General features: G+C 46.7%; 1 long non-coding RNA gene across 2 annotated transcripts in view; it reads right to left on the reverse strand.

Annotated features, from left to right (window-relative positions):
* LOC129555832 (uncharacterized) overlaps positions 1–22,438 on the reverse strand; it is a 92,704-nt gene that overhangs the window by 58,864 nt on the left and 11,402 nt on the right. For both annotated transcript variants that reach the window (XR_016038728.1, XR_016038727.1), the window contains exon 2: positions 11,445–11,595. This is a non-coding gene — a long non-coding RNA (uncharacterized LOC129555832). The remainder of the gene's footprint in view (positions 1–11,444; positions 11,596–22,438) is intronic.

Consider the following 22,438-nt stretch of genomic DNA (forward strand, 5'->3'; position numbering starts at 1 on the left):
AGTGGTTACAACTCTGCCTTCTCTGCTGAGGGCATGAGTTCAATCCCTGATTGGGGAACTAAGATCCCACAAGCTGTGTGGCCAAATAATAATAATAAAGTGATGCAAAAAGAAAAAAAATCCCTCCAGGTGATTTAAGTAGAAAGGTATGTTCAACAGATTTGACACAGAAAAGACTTTCTACCTAAGTCTTATTCTTCCTATTAATTTTATTGAGAACCAATCTTTTACAAGAACTAATCTGTTAGGACATTCCAAAATTTCTTTTTTCCTTTTATATGAAACTTGTCTCTTATTTAATAATTCTTCAACAATTGTGCTTCTTAATGTGTATTTGGCCTGAAAGATAAACATTCAATTTTATTTACTCAAATGATTAGGTTTCCATTATAAATTAGCTTGTTAATGACTTGGATTCTTTGTTACATTCGTTTCCTGGCAACAGGGGAGTCTTCCACATGTTCATTTGCTTACCTAGAGGATGGAATGAAATTTTATTTTATTTATTTATTTTGGCTGTGCTGGATCTTTGCGGCTGCGTGAACATTTTTTCTAGTTGTGGCGATCTGGGGCTACCCTCTTGTGGTCCATGGGCTTCTCTTATTGCAGAATCCAGGCCCTAGGGAACATGGGGGCTTCAGTAGTTGCAGCTCATGGTTCTAGAGCACAGGCAGACCCGTTGTGGCACACAGGCTTAAGCTGTTCTGAGACATGTGGGATCTTCCTGGATTAGGGAACGAACCTGTGCCTCCTGCATTAGCAGGCCTGTTCTTTACCACTAAGCCAACAGGAAAGCCTCTGAAATATTAAAGGCCAGTGGCTGCCTGGCACCATCTTGGTTTCCCATCCTTGTGTACTGGAGAGACTGGTCCTCTGAACCCGTGGCTGCTTGTACTATCTGAGTTGGTGAGAACTGAAATCTCAGCCTGTGTCAGGCATCGGACTAAGTGCTTAACTTTTGGTGTCCAATCAGTTTATCTCTAATTCCTCCTAGAAAGGCAAGAAGTGCCTATCAAATAAAATATATTCCTAAAGATGTAAACATTTCTTTAAGTATCAATGCCTTCACTTTCTCTGGGCTCAGTTCCTGGAAAACAATCACCAGGATCTTTGAATTTCCAGTTACAACAAAACAAATCCTGAAAGTGACTCCAGAGGAGGTAAATTAGAGTTTCCTTTGACTGTTGTTGGCTTTTGGCTTTGTTTGTTTCTTATGAAAAACAGTAGTCTCCTGATATCCTTGATGGATCAATCCCAGGACCCTACAAATAACAAAATGTGTGCCGGCTTAAGTCCCTTTTATAACATGGCGCAGTAAGCCAGCTAGTTGTATCTGAGGGCTCTGCCTCTGAGGATTCACCCAATTGATTACGATTGGTTAAAACTGCTGATTCAGGACCCAAGGATATGGAGGGTCAACTGTATATACACTTGATTTTTTCTCCTCTGGGATGGACACTCAATTATACAATTACCTATCTTTGCTTCATATATATATATTCTACTTTTAAAATTAATTTTATTTCTCTATTCATTCATTTTTGGCCGTGCTGGGTCTTGGTTGTGGCAAGCCAGTGCTACTGTTCATTGCCGTGCATGAGTTTCTTGTGGTGGTGGCTTCTCTTGTTGCGGAACATGGGTTCAGTAGCTGTGGTACATGGGCTTAGTTGATCAGCGGCATATGGAATCTTCCCAGACCAGGGATCAAACCCATGTCACCTACACTGGAAGGTGGATTCTTAACCACTGGACCACCAGGGAAGTCCTACCTCTCTGATGTAAAACCTAAGAGACAGTTAATGGCCCACAACATGAAATGTCACTTAGTAAATACTTTGCTGATTCCGGTTTACACTACTTTGGTCAAAGAGGGATGTGTGTGTGTGTGTGGAGAGAGAGAGAGTGAGCTATTTTTGAACTGGTAGAGAAGGTACTGCTTGCATGCTAAGTCGCTTCAGTCGTGTCTGACTCTTTGCGACCCCATGGACTGTGACCCTCCAGGTTCTTCTGTCCATGGAATTCTGCAGGGAAGAATACTGGAGTGGATTGCCATGCCCTCCTCCAGGGGGTCTTCCCGACCCAGGGATCTCTTAAGTCTCCTGCATTGGCAAGTGGATTCTTTACCACTAGAACCACCTGGGAAGCCCAGAAAGAGTATTAAACATGGTAAAAATAATCAAATTTACTTTTGCAGCTAGGGTAAATCCCAGGTCTTTTCTCCTCTCATGCTACCCCTAGGATGCCAGAGGCAGAAACTGGCACTCCTACTGTGGGAACTACCATTGCCTGGCATTTTCTGCCTCCTTCTCTAAAGTCATGTCCACAGGGAGAAGACACCCAGATTAAGGAGGAGCCTCATGATGCTTGGGACAAAACACAGAAATGGTTGTTTGATTTGGTGGGTATTCTTAATAGATGGCCACACTGCCTGTGAATTATGTCAATGTTATTACCTCTCTTTTTATTTTCTTTTTGTCTGCGCCTTGAAGCATGCAGGTTCTTAGTTCCTCAACAAGGGATCAAACCAACATTCACTGTGATGGGAATGTGGAGTCTTAACCACTGGACCGCCAGGGAAGTTCCAAGCTCTCTTTTTATTCTTTTCTCTCATTTCTGTCTGTCTATCAGCTATCTCCCTCTCTCTCTCTTTTTTAATACTTACGTATTTGGCTGCACCAGGTCTCAGTTGCAGCATGTGGGATCTAGTTGCCTGACCAAGGATCAAACCCGGGTCCCCTGCATTGGGAAAGCAGAGTCTTAGCCACTGGACCACCTGGGAAGTCCCTCTCTCTTTTGTATCCTAGAGTTTTTAATCTGTTTCTATGAGAACTGAAAAAGAGTAACAGAATTTTGGTTTTCACTTAATAACACAAGAAGTTGAACTTGAAGGCTAAAAGTACATTTCTGGTTCTGTGAATTATCTGCCCTTGACCATTTTTGTTTCTATTTTCCTGTTTTGTCTCTATTATGTAATACTGTTGATTGTAGAAAATCAGTAAAAATGAAAAAGTTAAGCAGTAGAAAAAAGTGGAAGCTGCCTAAAATCACCCAATGCTGAAATTTTCTCATCCTCCTCTGCCTCCTCCTCCTTCATCTCTGCCTTTTTTTTTTCTGCATCTTTTTAGTAATATTAATATTAAGAATACCAGTCAGGTGCACAGGAATGTAAGTACTGCCTTTTCCTCCCAAACATCACATGGCCCCTTCGAGACATCACTGGTATAGCTAAGGCCACTCTGTTTTGAACTATTCCCTGTCCAATTTTATGCAAAACTAGAGTAAGGTGAATGTGACAAACCAATGCAAAAAAAAAAAAAAATCATGATGAGAAAAATATCAACATTTTAAATAAAAATAAAATCAGCATTACTGATTTTTCCTTTAGTTTCAAATTCCAATTTGGCTTAGCATGGGATTGATCCTTCTTTATTTCAAACATTGATATTTTATTCACTGTGAAATTTTTGCATTAATTTTTATTTTTAAAAAGACTATATTAAAATATTATCTGGATTACAGGTGTCTGGAGCACTCCTTTAAATGCTATGTCCACACCTGCCTTACCCTCGCCCCCACCCAATTCAGAAACCTCTATAATGAGATCATATAATGCTCCAAGCACTGGAGCGCTTGGTCTGAGTCGCCTGCTGGCCTCTGAGTCATGGCACGTGGCAGTCCCCCATCTTCTGGGACTGTTGTAAAGCATGAAAAGAAGAAGACTGAGGAAAGAATAAAGCAATCCAGAATTCCCCTTGGGTGCTTGGGGTTCCTGTTTGTAACTCAAAGCCCAGTTTTCTTCCCTACTTGAATTAAGTTATCTAATCTTTTTTCCTAGAGGAGAAACTGACGGACCAAAACGGGCACTGAGCAATGTCAGGAATAATCCTGGAAGCAAGCCATGTGTTCCCAGCCAATTTGTAGGGATGAATAAGAGGGCTTTCGTGGGACTTCCCTGGTGGTCCAGTGGTTAAGACTCAGTACTTGCACTACCAGGGGCCCAAATCCAATCTTTGGTCAGGGAATTAAGATCTCACAAGACTTGAGGAGCAGTCAAAAAAAAAAAAAGAAGGCTTCTGTGCCACAATCCAATACCAGTCACTGGGAACCACTTGATGGTCTGCTTTTAACTAAAACACTCCTATGGGATAGTCAAATAGCGCTAACATTTTGGCACCACTTGTCAAGAAAAATTAGGTGTCAAGCAAAGACGTTTACAGCATATAGGTCATTAGCGAGGTATAAAGCAAAAGAAGTGAGAAAGTGAGACAGCCTCCAAATAAGCACCATCTGCTGCCTGGCCACTGCCTGCCAGGTTCCTGCTCAGTGGAAGGCCAGCCACAAAGATTTTTAGCTCCTACCACCTCAGATATGCAGATGACACCACCCTTATGGCAGAAAGTGAAGAGAAACAAAAAGCCTCTTGATGAAAGTGAAAGAGGAGAGTGAAAAGGTTGGCTTGAAGCTCAACATTCAGAAAACGAAGATCATGGCATCTGGTCCCATCACTTCATGGGAAATAGATGGGGAAACAGTGGAAACAGTGTCAGACTTCATTTTTTTGGGCTCCGAAATCACTGCAGATGCTGATTGCAGTCATGAAATTAAAAGACGCTTACTCCTTGGAAGGAAAGTTATGACCAACCTAGATAGCATATTAAAAAGCAGAGACATTACTTTGCCAACCAAGGCCCATCTAGTCAAGGCTATGGTTTTTCCCGTGGTCATGTATCGATGTGAGAGTTGGACTGTGAAGAAAGCTGATCACCGAAGAACTGATGCTTTTGAACTAGGGTGTTGGAGAAGACTCTTGAGAGTCCCTTGGACTGCAAGGAGATCCAACCAGTCCATTCTAAAGGAGATCAGTCCTGGGTGTTCTTTGGAAGGACTGATGCTAAAGCTGAAACTCCAATACTTTGGCCACCTCATGCGAAGAGTTGATTCACTAGAAAAGACTCTGATGCTGGGAGTGATTGGGGGTAGGAGGAGAAGGGGACGACAGAGAATAAGATGGCTGGATGGCATCACCAACCCAATGGACATGAGTTTGAGTGAACTCCGGGAGTTGGTGATGGACAGGGAGGCCTGGCGTGCTGTGATTCATGGGGTCGCAAAGAGTCGGACACGACTGAGCGACTGAACTGAACTGAACTGAAAGGGCTCCTTTGAGCACCCAAGAGTTTTCTGTGCAGCCACTAGGGGGAGGGAGTGAGGTATTCTGGGGCTCTTGGGTACCAAGAAAGCCTGCCTGCATTCCAGATGGGTCCATGATTTTCTGTCATTTTTCCCGCAGTTCTTGATTCCTCTCCTTGTGTGTTGTTGTTTTTAAAGATTTTTTTGATGTGGACTATTTGCAAAGTCTTTATTGTATTTGTTTCAATATTGCTTCTGTTTCATGTTTTGGTTTTTTGCCTGAGAGGCATATGAGATCTTAGCTCCCCATAGGGATCAAACCTGTACTGCCTACATCGAAAAGTGAAGTCTTAACCACTGGACTGCCAGGGAAGTCCCTCCTTGTGTGCTTTTATTTGCTTTGATGGGTTTTGTTTGTTCCTTTCTGTCTCTGCATTTTCTTGTGCCTTGCATTTCTCTCTTCCTTTCTGCATATTTCAGGCCTTGGCTGCTGCACATCCCAGCATTGTGCTTCCTGCTGCCCCTACCCCAGCTGCCTCTGCAGGCTGCTGGCCCCTCCGGAGACCCAGTGAGTGCAGCCCTGTGCCTTCTGTCTATTCGGCTCAGTTCAGTCGCTCAGTCATGTCGGACTCTTTGTGACCACGTGGACGGCAGCATGCTAGGCTTCCCCGTCCATCACCAACTCCCAGAGCTTGCTCAAATTCATGTCCATTGAGTCGGTGATGCCATCCAAACATCTCATCCTCTGTCGTCCCCTTATCTTCCTGTCTTCAATCCTTCCCAGTATCAGGGTCTTTTCCAATGAGTCAGTTCTTCACATGAAGTGCCCAAAGTATTGGAGCTTCAGCTTCAGCATCAGTCCTTTCAATAAATATAAAGGATGGATGTTCTTTAGGATGGACTGCTTTGATCTCCTTCTGGTTCAAGGGACTCTCAAGAGTCTTCTCCAATACCACAGTTCAAAAGCATCAATTCTTTGGCATTCAGCTTTCTTTATGGTCCAACTCTCACATCCATACATGACTACTGGAAAAACCATAGCTTTCACTAGATAGACCTTTGTCAGCAAAGTAATGTCTCTGTTTTTTAATATGCTGTCTAGGTTTGTCATAGTTTTTCTTCCAAGAGGCGAGCGTCTTTTAATTTCATGGCTGCAGTCACCATCTGCAGTGAATTTGGAGCCCAAAAAACAAAGTCTCTCACTGTTTCCACTGTTTCTCCATCTATTTGCCATGAAATGATGGGACCAGATGCCGTGGTCATCGAGTTCTGAATGTTGAGTTTTAAGCCAGCTTTTTCACTTTCATTTTCATCAAGAGGCTGTTTAGTTCTTTGTTTTCTGCCATAAGGGTGGTGTCATCTACATATCTGAGATTATTGATGTTTCTCCTGGCAATCTTGATTCCAGCTTGGGCTTCATCCAGCCTTACATTTCACATGATGTACTCTGCATAGAAGTTAAATAAGTGGGTGACAAGATACAGCCTTGATATACTCCTTTCCCAATTTGGAACCAGTCTGTTGTTCCATGTCCGGTTCTAACTGTTGCTTCTTGACCTGCATACAGATTTTCTCAGGAGGCAGGTCAGGTGGTCTTGAATTCCCACCATCTCTTGAAGAATTTTCCACAGTTTGTTGTGATCCACACAGTCAAAGGCTTTGGCATAATCAATAAAGCAGAAGTAGATGTTTTTCTGGAATTCTCTTGCTTTTTCTATGATTCAGTGGATGTTGGCAATTTGATCTCTGGTTCCTCTGCCTTTTCTAAATCCAGCTTGAACATCTGGAAGTTCACCATTCACATACTGTTAAAGCCTCACTTGGAAAATTTTGAGCATTACTTTGCTAACATGTCAGGTAAGTGCAATTGTTCAGTAGTTTGAACATCTTTGGCATTGCCTTCCTTTGGTACTGGAATGAAAACTGCCCTTTTCCAGTCCTGTGGCCATTGCTGAGTTTTCCAAATTTGTTGGCATATTGAGTGCAGCACTTTCACAGAATCATGTTTTAGAATTTGAAATAGCTCAGCTGGAATTCCATAACCTCCACTATCTTTGTTTGTAGTGATGCTTCCTAAGGCCTACTTGACTTTGGACTCCAGGATGTCTGGCTCTACGTGAGTGATCACACCATTGTGGTTATCTGGGTCACTGAAGATCTTTTTTGTATAGTTTTTCTGTGTATTCCTGCCACCTCTTCTTAATATCTTCTGCTTCTGTTAGGTCCATACCATTTCTGTCCTTTATTGTGTCCATCTTTGCATGAAATGTTCCCTTGGTATCTCTAATTTTCTTGAAGAGATGTCTAGTCTTTCCCATTCTATTGTTTTCCTCTATTTATTTGCATTGATCATTTAGGAGGCTTTCTTATCTCTCCTTGCTGTTCTTTGGAACTCTGCATTCAGATGGGTATATCTTTCCTTCCCTCCTTTGTCTTTAGCATCTCTTCTTTTTTCAGCTGTTGGTAAGGCCTCCTCAGACAACCATTTTGCCTTTTCGCATTTCTTTTTCTTGGGGATGGTCTTGATCACTGCTTCCTGTACAATGTCACGAACCTCTATCCATAGTTTTTCAGGCACTCTCTCAGTTCTGTGTGTGACCTTCTGTATGTGACTTGACTTTGTTTGAGGACTTGTGGGTGACTCCCTAGTTAAGGCTGAGGTTCATTCTCAGACACACTTAGAAACTAGAGAGTCAGTTTGGGACATCACCCAATGGGTTGTGAAAGACTTCTACAGTTTCAGGAGACTGGTCAAAAGAGCCTTTTTGACTCAGAAGTGACTTTTCTGGAAAGATTTTTATGAACATATCTTCTGGGATTTGGCTCTTGGAGGCCAGCCATGTGGTATTTTCAAGGGTATTCTGTTGCTCTGGCTCTCTATTCACAATCTGGCCATTTTCCAAGCACTTGCTACATTTCTAGGCAGACATTTCTAAACTCTGGCTCAGTTCATGCTGATTCACTCAATGTCTTAAAGAGAGTGGAGCTCCAAGAATAAAATGGTATTAGGCACTGGCTTCCAGTGCACAACAAGGAACTGGCCCAGGCCATGGATCCTCAAGCAGAATAGCATTTAAGTCACTCAGTCCTTCTTAACAGATGTTATTTCATTAAAAGCCCTGCCCTCACCATACCTTGAGGACTTAGGCCTCTTCTAAGCCAGAGTCAGAGGTGCTGAGTTCTCGGGTCATGGGAGTCTTCTGGTATGCCCAGCCCTCTTCTTGCATTTCTGCTCCAAGACTGGCTTCTCTACTCTCTGGTCTGCTGAGTAGTGACGGTCCTCACCCCACTTACTCACATCTGTAATCCCGAGGGTTTTCTGATGATCTTTTAGCTGGTGTTTATGCTTCTTTGTCAGCTGTAGGTGTCCTGTGATGGCCTCCTTATCTGATACTTGTTCTGCGTCCCTCACACATTGAGACTGCAGAGGGCAGCCACTCAACCCAAGAGCTCCCCAGGTGCTCACTGAGGCCCAGGAATCTGATGCTTCCTAGGGACCCAACGCTCTGGCAAAATTAGGAGAGAGAAGAAGCTCAGTTAGAGAAACACTGTGGACTGGAGTTGACTGGTGCCTTTTCTGGTTTGTTTCTGGTCCCACTTCTCTGAAGCTGCACCCAGATCACAGAAGCAGGTGTTTCCATGGTGATGACATACAACCCTAAACTCTTGTTTCTGTATCATGCCCAGGTCCTCACACCTCCATCCTTAATTCAGTGCTCAGATGTCTATGTGCAATAAGGCAGAATACAAAGAAGTGGGGCTACAAAGGTCCTATGGAAGGAGCGGCCAGGGTGCTTTCGACAGGAGGCAGAGGGCCTCTGGGGTCGGGAACTATGAGCCTATGGTCCAAGGCTGTGTCACATCTGAGAGGTCAAGGATTGGGGGTTTAAGGGGACTTGGTAACATGAGTGGGAGGCCCATGAGAGGGAGCCCAGAGGTTCATGGAGCCATAAAAAGCAGAGATCTAGGACCAGCTAGTGGGGAGTCTAGGTGGGGGAGAGAAAACTCATCCTATGGAAGGCCTTCTCCATTGTAGCGCATTCCTAGAACGGGCCTCCAGGCCCTGGAGACATGCAAGCAGACTCCTGACCATTCCTGCAAGCAATCTGTCTAGAGGGCTCAGACACTGAGTCGGGTGAGGAAAGACGCTCTTTGTAAACGTTTTAAATCATAGTTACGTATCACATAGTTGGAAAAGTCAAATATTTCTCTAAGGCTGTATCACAAAAGATAGTGACTCCCTCCTCCTTTTCCCACTGTCTGCTCTCAGAGGAAATCACTCCCGAGCTGGGCTTTTCCATCCCTGAGCGCTTCCAGGTCACAGTTCATCTCTTTGGTCCTGCCATCTTCCCCTCAGCTCTGTGTCTCCATATTTGTCTCCTGTTTGCAGAGAGGATCCTATCAGCCACTCTCACTTAACACAAGATGTGCCTCATGGCAGCAGTCCCTCCTCATCCATTTGTGTTGCCTGGACTTCTTCTGGGGGCTTCCTGGGGTGACTCAGTGGTAAAGGATCCGCCTGCCAATGCAGGAGATGCAAGAGATATGAATTTGATCCCTGAGTCAGGAAGATCCCCTGAAGAAGGAAATGGCAGCCCACTCCAGCCTTCTTGCCTGGGGAACTCTCCTGTAGTGACCTCCAAAGTGATCCTTTGCTGGTTTCTTTTCCTTATCTCATCTTGGAATTGAGTTTTTCCTGGATCAGATTTGCACAGGACATTTGTGTCAGGGAGAATCAGGACTGTGAGTGTCAGTGCTGTATTCTAGGCTTGTAGATTGTGTGGTGATTCAAGTTTTTATATGTAATCGTCTTTCTCATCTTGAAAGAATAAGTGTTACACTATATATATGAGAGGTTATAAAGGTAGGGCATCAAGAGCACTAGGGGGACTTCCCTGGTTGTCCAGGGTTAAAGACTTTGCCTTCCAATGAGGGAGATGTGGGTTTGATTGCTGCTATGGGGTCGCACAGAGTCGGACACGACTGAAGTGACTTAGCATTAGCAGCAGCAGGGGAGGTCAGATCCCACATGCCTCTAGCCAAAAAAAAAAAAGAAGAAAAACCCAGAATATAAACAACAGAAGCAACATGGTAGCAAATTCAATAAAGACTTTAACAAAAAACGGAACACTAAGAAGTAGGGCCAGTGTATTACTAAGTAAGTCTCAGTGGATGAAGTAGACACACCATCATCTCAGGGGTCCTCTGTGTACCTTGGCCTGAGTTGCAATTCGAGGGGGCGAACCATTGGCTCCTGATGTGGCCATATCCCTGAGACCCACCCAGGGGCTCACCGTGATCCTCAATGTTAACGATTCCCTTGCTTCTCTTCATAGTCTTACTCCCTTTGTGCCGTATCCTGAAAGGGCTGGCTTCACATGCCCTGGACAGTCTCTGCCCATCATCTGTGTCTTCCTCCCAGGAAATTAGGATTCCGCCTCAACCAAGAGGTCAGTCTGTCCAGACAAGCCTTTTAGTGTTGCCTTTCTTATGGTCAGACACTAAACTCCAGGGAAAAAAACAGTGCTCTCAATGTGGTTTTACACCAAATCTATCTTGATGCCTCCTGAATAAACAAAAGCCCCAGAAATTTTTGCTCCTTCACTTGCCACCTGTCACAGCAGTCACACGTAAGAGACTCTAGAAATGAGAGGCACAGCATTATCCTTTACATGTAATTAGCTCCACAATTTTATTAAAGCAACATTAAAGAACTGACCTGCTGACCCATTTATCCAGCCTGCAGGCTAGGAAAAGCTCTAAAATCTAAAAATGAAGTTCAACCTTTTGGAGGTTAATTTTGTATATGCAGAATGCACAGAGTATAAATAAAATGTTTTACTAAAAAAATTTTAGCATTTGTACGCTTTACAGGGTGACTCAGAAGATCTGGCTATGTCATGGTGCTCAGGCCTCTGGGAAAGATCATGTGTGAAGTAGTTCTGTATCAAACCCCTTGAAAGGTTACTTTTCTTCATTCTGATATTGCTGGTTACTGTAATAATTTAACCAGGTCAAGCAGTCATGTCTTCAGCAGATGGCCTCTGCTTTCCTGCCTGGCTTGCCTGAAGACCAATTTTAAGCTAAGAGCCAGAAACTGCATGTCCAACAAACGATCCTCTCAAAGCCAGGATGGGAAGGACTGAATTGTATACTCAACAAAGGACACTACAAGAAAGACTCATGGGTACATGATTCTTAGCATCAGCTAACATCACCTGTAAAACTGTCCCAGGGAACCGAGTGAGAGCTTCTAGGACGCTGAGTTCAGAACAGAAGCAAGTGAATCATGGCTGTGTGGCTGGGAAACTGACCTGTCTGTGTTTCGGGAATCCACAGAGATGGCCACATCGTTGCATCATGTGTTGGCACTGCCTTGTCTTCCGGGTGCAGGGGAACAGAATCACATCTTCTGGCAAGGGCCCTCACTCTGCCTGATGAACTCCATGAATAGATATGCCTGTGCTATGGAGGGGAGGGAAACAAAGACAGGGATAGCTCAGAGTGCCTTGCCCCCAGCCCCTACCCCACAAGATGACGGATGCCCGGCTCATGCCTGGGAGAGGTTGGAAGCTGCCACTCCTCCAGGATCCTCCTCCACTTCATTCCTGCCTAAAAGTCGGCCTTGGCATCAAGAAGAAACCGTATAGAGACTTCCCTGGTGGTCCAGCAGCCAAGACAAAGCTAAGTTCTTCCAATATAGGGGGTACAGGTTCAAACCCTGGTTGGAGAATTAAGGTCCTACATGCTGGGTTTAGCAACCCCCAAAAAACCTCTATGTCTGTGGTGATAGTTACACAACTCTGTAAATATACCAAAGTCATTGAATTGTGCAAGTAAAGCAAGAGAATTGTAACTCAATTTTAAAAAATTATTTAAGAAAGAAAAGAGGAAACCATACATTTTGGCCCTAGTGTGGCCAGCCAGGACAATTCACTTACTCCCAGCCCTCAGCCTGCCCTTTTCCCAGGACCACGCAGTAAAGCAGAAAAGACATTTGAGAGTCGGGCTGAAAACCAGTGAGGCAGACCCAGGAGCCAGTTGGGATCTAGGCCAGAGGGCCCGAGTGTGTGGAACCCAAGTGACGACTCCTGAGTTCATGACTCAGCTCTGCCACAAGCTGTCTGTGGCCTCGCTGCCTTTCTATAGAATAATAGTGAGACAGCCTCTTCCCTTGCCTTGTTATGACCCTTCAATGAATTAATATGTTCAAAAAAAGAATAGCCTCATGAGTGCCCATGGTGTTAGCTGTCATCTTCATCCAGAGACCTCAGGGAAGATTGTTCCTTGAGCTCTGGTGACCACTGTCCATCTCAGCCCCAACCTGAAGATCAAATGAGATCAAGGGAAAGTGCTTCACCCAGGGCCACTTGACCATACAGGAGGGACTCGTGAAGTCACTATGGCATGTTTCTGGAGCTTCCCTAAAACAATGGTGTGCCCTTCCCCTTGCAGTGCTATGCTCCTGCCTGGAGCCCTCTGTGGGCCCCTCCTTGCTGAAGAACCTGACATTCCTATCTTGGTTGTCTCCAGTTCTTTTGGGCAGAAGCAGGGTGGGCAAGCAAATTGCCGTGGGCAAGCTTCACTCCATATTGTTAGGCCTGAGGGTGAAAGTGGGTTCCAGTTCTCATGCAGAGAGCTATTAATATTTGCCTGGCACACTGATAAACATTCCCTATAACTGAGGCCTATGTCAGAAGTGCCCTAGTGCTTATCATTGGAGGGTTATAAAACAACAATGTCCCCTACTAACATTTACATTTTACTACCCTTTGAAATGGGCTTCCCTGTTGGCTCAGACAGTAAGCCACCTGCAGTGCAAGAGTCCCAGGTTCAATCCCTGGATTGAGAAGATCTCCTGGAGAAGGGAATCCCCACTCCAGTATTCTTGCATGGAGAATTCCATGGACAGAGGAGCTTGGTGGACTACAGTTCATGGGATTGCAAAGGGTTGGATACGACTGAGTGACTAACACTTTCACTTATGGGCTTTCCAGGTAGTTCTGGTGGTAAAGAACCTGCCTCCTAATGCAGAAGACTTAAGAGATGGCAACCCACTTGAGTATTCTTGCCTGGGAAATCCCATGGACAGAGAAGCCTGTCAGGCTGTCGGGAATATTTATCAACCCTGTCCATAGGGTCGCAAAGAGTTGTACACAACTGAAGCAACTTAGTACACATGCACCATTTGAAATAACATTTTAGTGAATATCCTTGTCAATAATAATAATTCTCTGTGCATGCCCCTCTCTTTTTTGGCTGGACTGGGTCTTGGTTGCTGCGCGTGTGTTTTCTCTAGGTGCGGTGTGTGTGCTTCTCTTTGTGGCAGCCTCTCTTGTTGCAGAGCACGGGCTCTAGGACATGGGCTTCAGCTGTTGTGGCACACAGACTCTGTAGTTGCAGCATGCAGGCCCTAGAGCGCAGGCTCAGCAGTTATGGTGCATGGGCTTAGTTTCCCTGAGGAATGTGGAATTTTCCCAGACCAGGGACTGAACCTATGTCTCCTGCATTAGCAGACTCTTAACCACTGGACTACAAGGGAAGACCCTTAAGTGTTTCTTAAAATAAGTTTTTAGTAATAGAAGCAATGGGTTAGTGTAATAATTTTAACACATATGGCCACAAATTGGCATTCCTGTTTCCTGAGCCCTTACCAAAAACACATTTCATAGTTTTGGGGTTTTTTAAATTTTATTTTTTGGCCACACCAAGAGGCATGTGGGATCTTAGTTCCCCAACCAGGGATCAAACCCACACCCCCTGAATTGGAAGCGCATGGAGTCTTAACCACTGGACTGCAAGGGAAGTCCCCAAACACATTTCATAGTCTATATCTCTAAATATCACTGCCAGTTTCATAGATGAAAAATTCTCTCTGAAGTATAAAAGTTCCTGTAAAAGTATATTGGTTGGTTATTGCCAGAATACTGTGTACAAACAGCCACAAAGTTTCCATGGCGTAAAACACTTTGTCCCACATTTATACACCCATGGGGTGGCTGGACTTCAGTCAACACTGTATGCTCAGGTCTGCTCCCTGGGTCTCTAATTCTCCTGGGACCAATGACAACCCACATATATTCTTCTGCTGCAGAAACAGCATACATTCTGTGTGCTGCAGAAACACAGGAGAAAAAGTCTCTGCTCACATCATAACCACAAGAGTTTCAAAACAAGTCCCTGCCAAGCCCAGTGTCAAGGGATAGGAAGTCCATGCCACTCACCATGCTGTCATGGTGGCTGATGGTCCCTACTGCAGGAAAGTGAGGCACCCAGACTAGTAATTCCACCAGCACTGTGAGACAGAACACTACCTTACATGCTTACTAGTGGTATTCCTTACTTTGGAATGTTACCTATTTGGAGTGCCTTGGACCAGGGGGCAGGTTTAGATATAATGATCAGGGAAGGTGAGTCATGCAGGAGGAACAGTTTTCAAAGCCAGGAAACTGCAAGGGGCCAGCGTGAGTAGGACAGGGAAGTTCAGGAGCAGGGATGGGGTGGGGGGAAAGTTCAAGGTGACATGCTCCAATATGTGGGGAGAGTAGATTGGGATCAGCAGCAATAGGGGGATCCCTTCTTAGGCTCCTGCAATAAGCCCTCAACTTTAAGGTTGTGAATAATTTTTTAGGAGACAAGGGCTTCAAAGAAGAGTGAAGGTGAAGTAAACTGGAAAGCTTGGAGATGTGAGTGAGAAGGAGAAGCTGAAATGGGTATTACCGGTGGTGGGCTTCGTTAGATCAGCCTCTAAACCACCGTGACTAAGTCCACGTTCCCAACAAGCTCTTCCTGCCCTTCATGGTCACAGGTGGCACCACAATTCCACACACCATTTACCCAGAACAAAACTCACCCAAACCACACACCAGCCCCCCTCCCCGCCCCCTGCCCCAAATCTCCGGATATGGTCAACACTGAGCCAGGCTGCCCACTCCCTGACACAAGGACCGGCCCTCAGGAGGCTCCGCACACTTTGCTCAGAGCACGCCACGAATGTTAGGACAGCTTTGGTTTCGGAGACAAGAAGAGGCCAGAGTACCCGTGAGAAGATGAGGGAACCAGGAGACACGCTGGGTGAATCCAAAATTTTCACTAACCAACAAGGAGGGCTGCGGGGGAGGCGCGGGGCCCTCTGAAGAAACTGTTTTCCACTCAGTCTCAGCCGCTCACCTGCTCCTAAGGTACCTGTGCGGGTCTCGCTGCCCGAGGTTGCCTGCTCTCAGGAAAGTGAGCCTCTCTATGCTGCTGCTAAGTCACTTCAGTCGTCTCCGACTCTGTGCGACCCCATAGACGGCAGCCCACCAGACTCCCCCGTCCCTGAGATTCTCCAGGCAAGAACACTGGAGTGGGTTGCCATTTCCTTCTCCAATGCATGAAAGTGAAAAGTGAAAGTGAAGTCGCTCAGGCGTGTCCGACTCTTTGCGACCCCATGGACTGCAGCCCACCAGGCTCCTCCGTCCATGGGATTTTCCAAGCAAGAGTACTGGAGTTGGGTGCCATTGCCTTCTCCGGAGCCTCTCTATACACACTGGCTAATACTGTCACCATGGAAACACCATGGGCGGGACTGCGAAGCCGTCACTGTGACGCTTCCGGATCGGAGCCTCGGATTGGTCGGTAGGGTGCGGGGCGGGGCCGGCAGGGGATGGGCTGAGAGCATGGAGGCGCCAGGTGGGTAGTGCCGGAAGGGGCCGTGGATTTAAGGCTCAGGTAGAAACCTCATTTCTGGGGCCTGGCAAAGTCATAGAGGGAGATGTTTGCCCCTTCTCATCACTTTAAGGGACCTCCAGAAGAACAAAAATATCCTGCTGGCCACTCCTGATCCCCCACACCCCCGCAAAGAAACTTTTTTCTTTGGACACGCGAAACTGAGAAGCAGAGAGCCAAAAACAAACACGGATATTGTTAATCTTTCTCTCAGCCTTCCCCAAAAAGACTAAAAGCTGTTTGCCAGCGTCATTACAGTGCAATGGGTAAAGATAATCATACTTTTCAGAAATTACTGCACATTGGTTCTGAAGTAATTTCTGAAGATCACGATTTTTGAATGAAGTTTTAGCTTAGGTCCATCTTACAGTGAATCCCTGATGCTACCCTATGGTTATTTGCCAAGTTGCAGAATTGGAATAGACATGCTCGGCAACTGACAGAATTCTCACATTGGTTCCCTGATCTATGGAGTGAGGGTTGGTATCATAGGAAAGGCCAAGTGGAAGCCACTAGAACAGCCTCTACCAGGAGAACAGTTTAAAAAACAAAAAGTGAAACACTACGTTCCTGGAAGGACTGCAAAGATTACTACCACCATCAAGGATCTGAAGGATACTGGAGTGGCGGTGATTCCCACCCACAAACCCATTCAGCTCACTCTTTTGACGTAGGTGAAAGACAGATAGATCTTGAAGAATGACAGTGAACCTGGTTGTTTAGGGGTTTAACAAGGAACACAATTGCAATATTGGTGACAGTGAAGTTTGGGGAAGAAGTACGTGGATCTGCTTCTCTGAATAGGCAAAACAAAAACCAAACCATTTGTGTCTTGTGTGAATGCTCACCCAAGTGTGATTTCAGCAGAGGAGAATTTTAATAATCAAGGGGATAGGATGATCCCTTCTGTGGTTACCATTCAGCTTCTTTCCTCAGCCACCCTGTCATCACCCAATGGGCTCATGAGCAAAGTGGCTACAGTGCCAAGTTGATTCTGCTGGACGGCTTATATCATGGAAGAAAAATCACTTTGATCTTATTGGAATAGACACTTAGTCTGAGTATGGACTCTCCTTTCTAAGAGGGTTCTTGCTGTGCCACCATGGCAGTTCAAAGGTGCCATGAATTTTTTGGATCTTCTCCCATACTGAAGTGGGGTCTATGTCCCCTCCCCTTAAATCTGTCAGGTTCTTCAACTGGTTTGACCAACAGTGTATAGAGGAAGTGATGCTAGGCCAATTTGGGGCTCAGGATTTTAGAATCCACTTTATGTCTCTCAGAACACACAGCCTTGGGGTTCTCAGCTGCCAGGTAAGAATTTCTGCTACCTTTCTAAAGATACCATATTGAGAGCCCATGAAACTGCATAGAGAGAGAACTTGCTGAGCCCAGCTTCTGGTCATAACAAAAGCACCAGGCACATGAATGAAGCCACCATGGGCCCCAGATCACCCCAGTCACTAGCTGAAAACTGAGTAACCCCAGTGCACACACTCATGGAGCAAGAAAAGTGGCCACCTTGGGAATTCCCTGGTGGTCCAGTGGTTAGGACTCAGCATTTTCACTGCTCAAAAGTGAAAGTCACTCAGTCGTGTTCAACTCTTTGTGACCCCATGGACTACACAGTCCATGAAATTCTCCAGGCCAGAATACTGGAGTGGGTAACCTTTCCCTTCTCCAGGGGATCTTTCCAACCCAGGGATCAAACTGGGGTCTCCTGCATTGCAGGCGGATTATTTACCAGCTGAGCCACAGGGAAGCCCAAGAATACTGGAGTGGGTAGCCTATCCCTTCTCCAGCAGATCTTCCTGACCCAGGAATCGAACTGGGGTCTCCTGCATTGCAGGCGGATTCTTTACCAGCTGAGCTATCAGGGAAGCCCAAGTACTTGGTGTTATTACCAGATTAGAGGTGGGGGGATGATGAGAGGGAGGGAAGGCACTTCTGCAGGTACAGAGCATTCGTGGAAATCAGTACAACTGTCTGCTCAGATGTCCCCATGCTAAGCCTCAGGGAACTTCTGTCCCAACGCAGGAAGGGAAACTTGCTAAGGTTGAGAGTTCCTCGTTTGCTCTAGGTCTAATTAAGCCCTGGGCCCAATTCTCAGCGTTTTCAGTGCTCTAGCAGCAGGAAAAAAGTGTCTCTTTAAACACAGCATGGAAAGCCTCTGACTCTGACATTTCACTACCTGTTGGTGATGAGTCATACTTAGCTTCTCGTTGTCTTTTCCTAGTCAGTGGTCTCAACAGCAGCCATTCAGTTCCAGATCTTATAATTAGTCCTGCCCTGGAACCTCTCAGAAGCCTGAGATACTATGTCCCCAGTGCATTTTTTTTTCCCATTCCAATTTACCACCAGCAGAAGTGTTAACAATTTCACTTATTCTCAGCATGCCATGGGCATCAACACATCCCCACCATCAGTGATGGGGGCAGGAGGTTTTCACTAGGCAACCACTCAGCAATGAAACTCCAGAATCCCATTTAGGGTCCCACCTACCTTGACCCACCCTGGAACCGACTGCCTTTGGTCACGATCCCTGGGGAAGACTGAACTGGCCATGTGCATGCAGGAAGTTTATTGGCTAGTGTTCTTGGGAACAATACCCATGAGACATGGCTGAAAGCAGGATGGGCAGAGGAGGAGTGACCCAGGACACCAGAGGCCTCATTCAAGCCCACAGAGAAGCTCTGGAGGCTGGCTGGCTGGTCAGGGATGTCCTGCCTTGAGGCATGGGAGCCTTTTTGCCCGTGCATTGCCTTGCTGTGTCACTGGAGGTAGACTGCCCCAGGTAGGGGATGTGGCCTTGGGCCAAAGGTAGTTCCTGGGGCAGGACTCAGCTGGGAGTCAACAGCAGCCACTACTTGAATGGTAGCTAGCAGTGAGCAGCAACTTGAAGCGAGACCTTAGTTCCCTGACCAAGGATCAAACCCCAGTCGCAGGACTTCCTGGGCAGTGCAGTGGTTAGGAATCTACCTGCCAATGCAGGGGACAGTTTTGATCGCTAGTCTGGGAATATCCCACATGCCCCAGAGCAACTAAGCACATGTACCACAACTACTGAGTCTGTATCCTGGAGCTCGGGAGCCAGAGCTACTGAGGCCCGCACCAGCCTGTGCTCCACAACAAGAGAAGCCACCTCAATGAGAAACCCACGCACCACAACTAGAGAGTAGCCCATGCTCACTGCAGCCAGAGAAAGGCCACGCACAGCAGTGAAGATCCAGCGTAGCCAATAATCAATAGTTTAAAAAAAACCTAGTTGTGGTGGTGAGAGTATCAAATTCTAACCACTAGACCATGAGAGCCAGTTGCTAGAGCTTGGGTCCTGGTTCTTGTCTGCCTTGAAAAAATTCTGACAAGGAGACGGAAGATAGAGAGGAAAGCGTGCCGCAGCGTGCAAGTTAAGTGTTTAGTAGAAAAGCAGAGTACATGCAGACTCACTGGTGAGTCATTGTGAGAGCTGAGACGGTGGGAAGTTTAAATCCTTTCTAAGGGGGGGGGGGGCGGCAATTTCCCAAATCTTTGCTTTCCCTCTGGCCAGTTTTCTGGCTTTGACCGCATGGCTGATTAGCCTCAGGACCCTCCCCTATGTGTGCGCACACCTTTCAGCCAAGATGGATTTTAGCGCAAGGACTTGGGGAAGGCGGAGGTTGACATGACTCATTATGATCTGTCGCCCTCTGCCTTTTGACACGCCCCTGCGGGAGACTTTCCCGTAGTAGATCTCTTGCCCCAGTGATGGGGAATATGTAACCTCTTGATCTTCTAGTCAAACAGGGTTTAGCCCCTCTCTGTCAGACATGGGTTCAATCCCTGGGTCAGGAAGATCCCTAGAGTAGGAAATGGAAACCCACTCCAGGATTCTCACCTGGAGAACACCATGGACAGAGAAGCCTGACAGGCTGCAGTCCATGCAGTCCCAGAGTAGGCTCAGGACACAACTGAGCACGCACACACATCCCTGCCTTAGCTGTTAACTTAAAGAATCCACAGGAAACAAAGTCCAGCTATTTACCCTGTTCTCGCTAGTTTTATCTCTAAATGTAGGCAGAAGGCTGGTCATAAATATCTACCCTGGAGCCTACTTGCCTCTTATCCCTGGAAATGTAACCAGGAGGCTAGTTGTAAATACCCATCCTGGAGCCCATCTATCTCCTGCCTCAATCCTGCCCTGCAGTCCTCCATGGTCCAACACACCACAGGCCTCTGAATGTCCCTTCCAGCACATTCCACCCTGGACTGTGGACACACCTGGTGACACACCTCCAATTCCAAATGCCATGAGGGCCAGGCTGACTGCCAGCACTGGAGATGCGGACAAGAGAAGGAGACAGACAGTCGGCCTGAGCATACGGTGAGGTTGAAGAGGCATCTGACAGCCTGGAGCAAACGCTGGGTGTTGGTGAGAAGCTGGAGAGGGGGTGGAATAGGCAGGGAGTGATCAAGCGGGCAGGGAGACGCTGAAGCTGGAGCTGAGGAGCTGGGCGTGATTGGGGAGGAAGGAGGAAGCCCCGGGAGGCTTCCAGCAGGGACCGGGCATGGTTAGAGCAACGCTTGAGAAAACTCCATCTGATGTGGAGGGGAGAGCGGCCAAGCAAGTCTGGGAAAGGATAAGCTGTGGGAGGAGGGTAAGTCCCCAGGGCATCGAGGGGACAGAGAGATCTGAGAGACAACTGGGGGCAGCCAGCCTGGAAACTGGACGGAGAGTGGGGGTGAGGCAGCAGTACAGTTTTGCACCCAGTTCAGCCAGAAAGACCAGAAGAGCAAGAGCAGGAGGCGGATCAGAGGTGGGTAGAAGCACGAATTTCCTGGGGCTGCGCAAGGTGCCCAAAGGACTGCTTTCACAACCTCGGGAGCGTCAGAATGAGGAAGCAGGAATGCACAAGGGAGAAAGGAGTGTGAGAGGAGCAGCACTTGGGGAGGCCACGGCAGGGCTGGTGGAGGGCACCCACAGGACTTCAGACAAATGTGTCCTGAAGGCCCAGACCCAGGGGGCAGGGGGCGCCCGGCCTATGTCTACACGGCTCCTAGATGCTAGATGAGGGCTGGAGGGAGGGCTGTGTACCTGGACTGAGTCTGAAGCAGAGCAGAGAAGCGGTGCCCTTGAATCAAGGGGTCAGTTTTTGATGTTGGATCTACTGCTGTCAGCTTGAGGCAGGAGACAGACAGGCTTCAGGTTAGACATTTACAACTGGCCTCCTGTTTGCATTTCCTGAGATAGGAGCTAGGTGGATTCCAGGTAAGGCGTTTACAGTCAACCTTCTATTTGCCCTCCGAAATGGAAGTAACAGTAGAAACAGGGTAAATAGCCAAGCTTTGTCTCTTGCAAACACCTTAAGATAACAGTCATGGCGAGAATGAAGAACAAAACCCTGTTTGAGTAACGGATTAAGGGATCTCCACTCCCTACCTTCTTGAGACAAGGGAGACACTACAAATTCGAAGAAAGGGTCCTTGAAGGTCAAGAGTCAGGGGACAATGTCAGGCCATAATGAGTCTTACTTTTCCCAGATGCCTTCACATCCAGATCCATCTTGGCTGAGGGGGTGCATGCACAACTAAGGGGAGGGTCCTGAGATTAACTAGTCGGGGGAGCAAAAGGAAATGATTGGCCTGAAGGAAAAGACCTGAAAAACTTCTCTCTTATAAGGAATTTAAACCTCCCAAAGGTGCAACTCTGTCTCTGAGTTTGCCTGTGCATTGTCGTATATGTACTTTTCTTTTTCAATAAACTGACTTTTCTCTTTACTTTCTGCCTCCTTGCCTGAATTCTTTCTTGACAAGGCAGGCAAGAACTAGGGGTCTAGACCCTAGTCACTGGTCCTGTGGTCTAGTGGTTGTAAAAGCCTTTTAGTTCCCAGGCTGGGAACTAAGATCTTGCTCCCTGCAACTGCTCACTGCTGCTTGCTGCAAGCTGCCACTTACTGCTGTGCGTATCTGAAATCAAGCTCTGTGGCCCTGGCCATGGCCCAGGGCTCTCAGTGCCTCCACTAATCAGTGTATTAATGTTAATCACTTCAGTCATACCCGACTCTGCAACCCCATGGACTGTAGCCCGCCAGGCTCCTCTGTTCCTGGAATTCTCCAGGCAAGAATACTGGAATGGGTTGCCATGCCCTCCTCCAGGGGATCTTCCTTACCCAGGGATCGAACCCATGTGTCCTGCAGCTCCTGCATAGCAGGTGGGTTCTTTACTGTCTGAACAAAGGTACAAAAATAGCTCCTGCTAGGGACTTCCCTGGTGGTCCAGTGGCTAAGACTCTGCATTCTAAATGCAGGGAACCCAGGTCCAATCCCCCGTCAAAGAACCTGAATATTCACTGGAAGGACTGATGCTGAAGCTGAAGCTCCAAAACTATGGCCACCTGATAGGAAGAGCGGACTCATTGTAAAAGCCCCTGATGCTGGGAAAGATTGAGGGCAGGAGGAGAAGGGGACAACACAGGATGAGATGGTTGGATGGCATCACCGACTCAATGGACATGAATTTAAGCAAACTCTGGGTGACAGTGAAAGACAGGGAAGCCTGGTGTACTGCAGTACATGGGGTTGCAAAGAATCGGACGCAACCTAGCGACTGAACAAGGAACTAAATCCC

This window comes from Moschus berezovskii, chromosome 12, assembly GCF_049115385.1.
Source record: "Moschus berezovskii isolate FMDL1 chromosome 12, NW_MosBer_1.0, whole genome shotgun sequence".
Lineage (NCBI taxonomy): Eukaryota > Metazoa > Chordata > Mammalia > Artiodactyla > Moschidae > Moschus > Moschus berezovskii.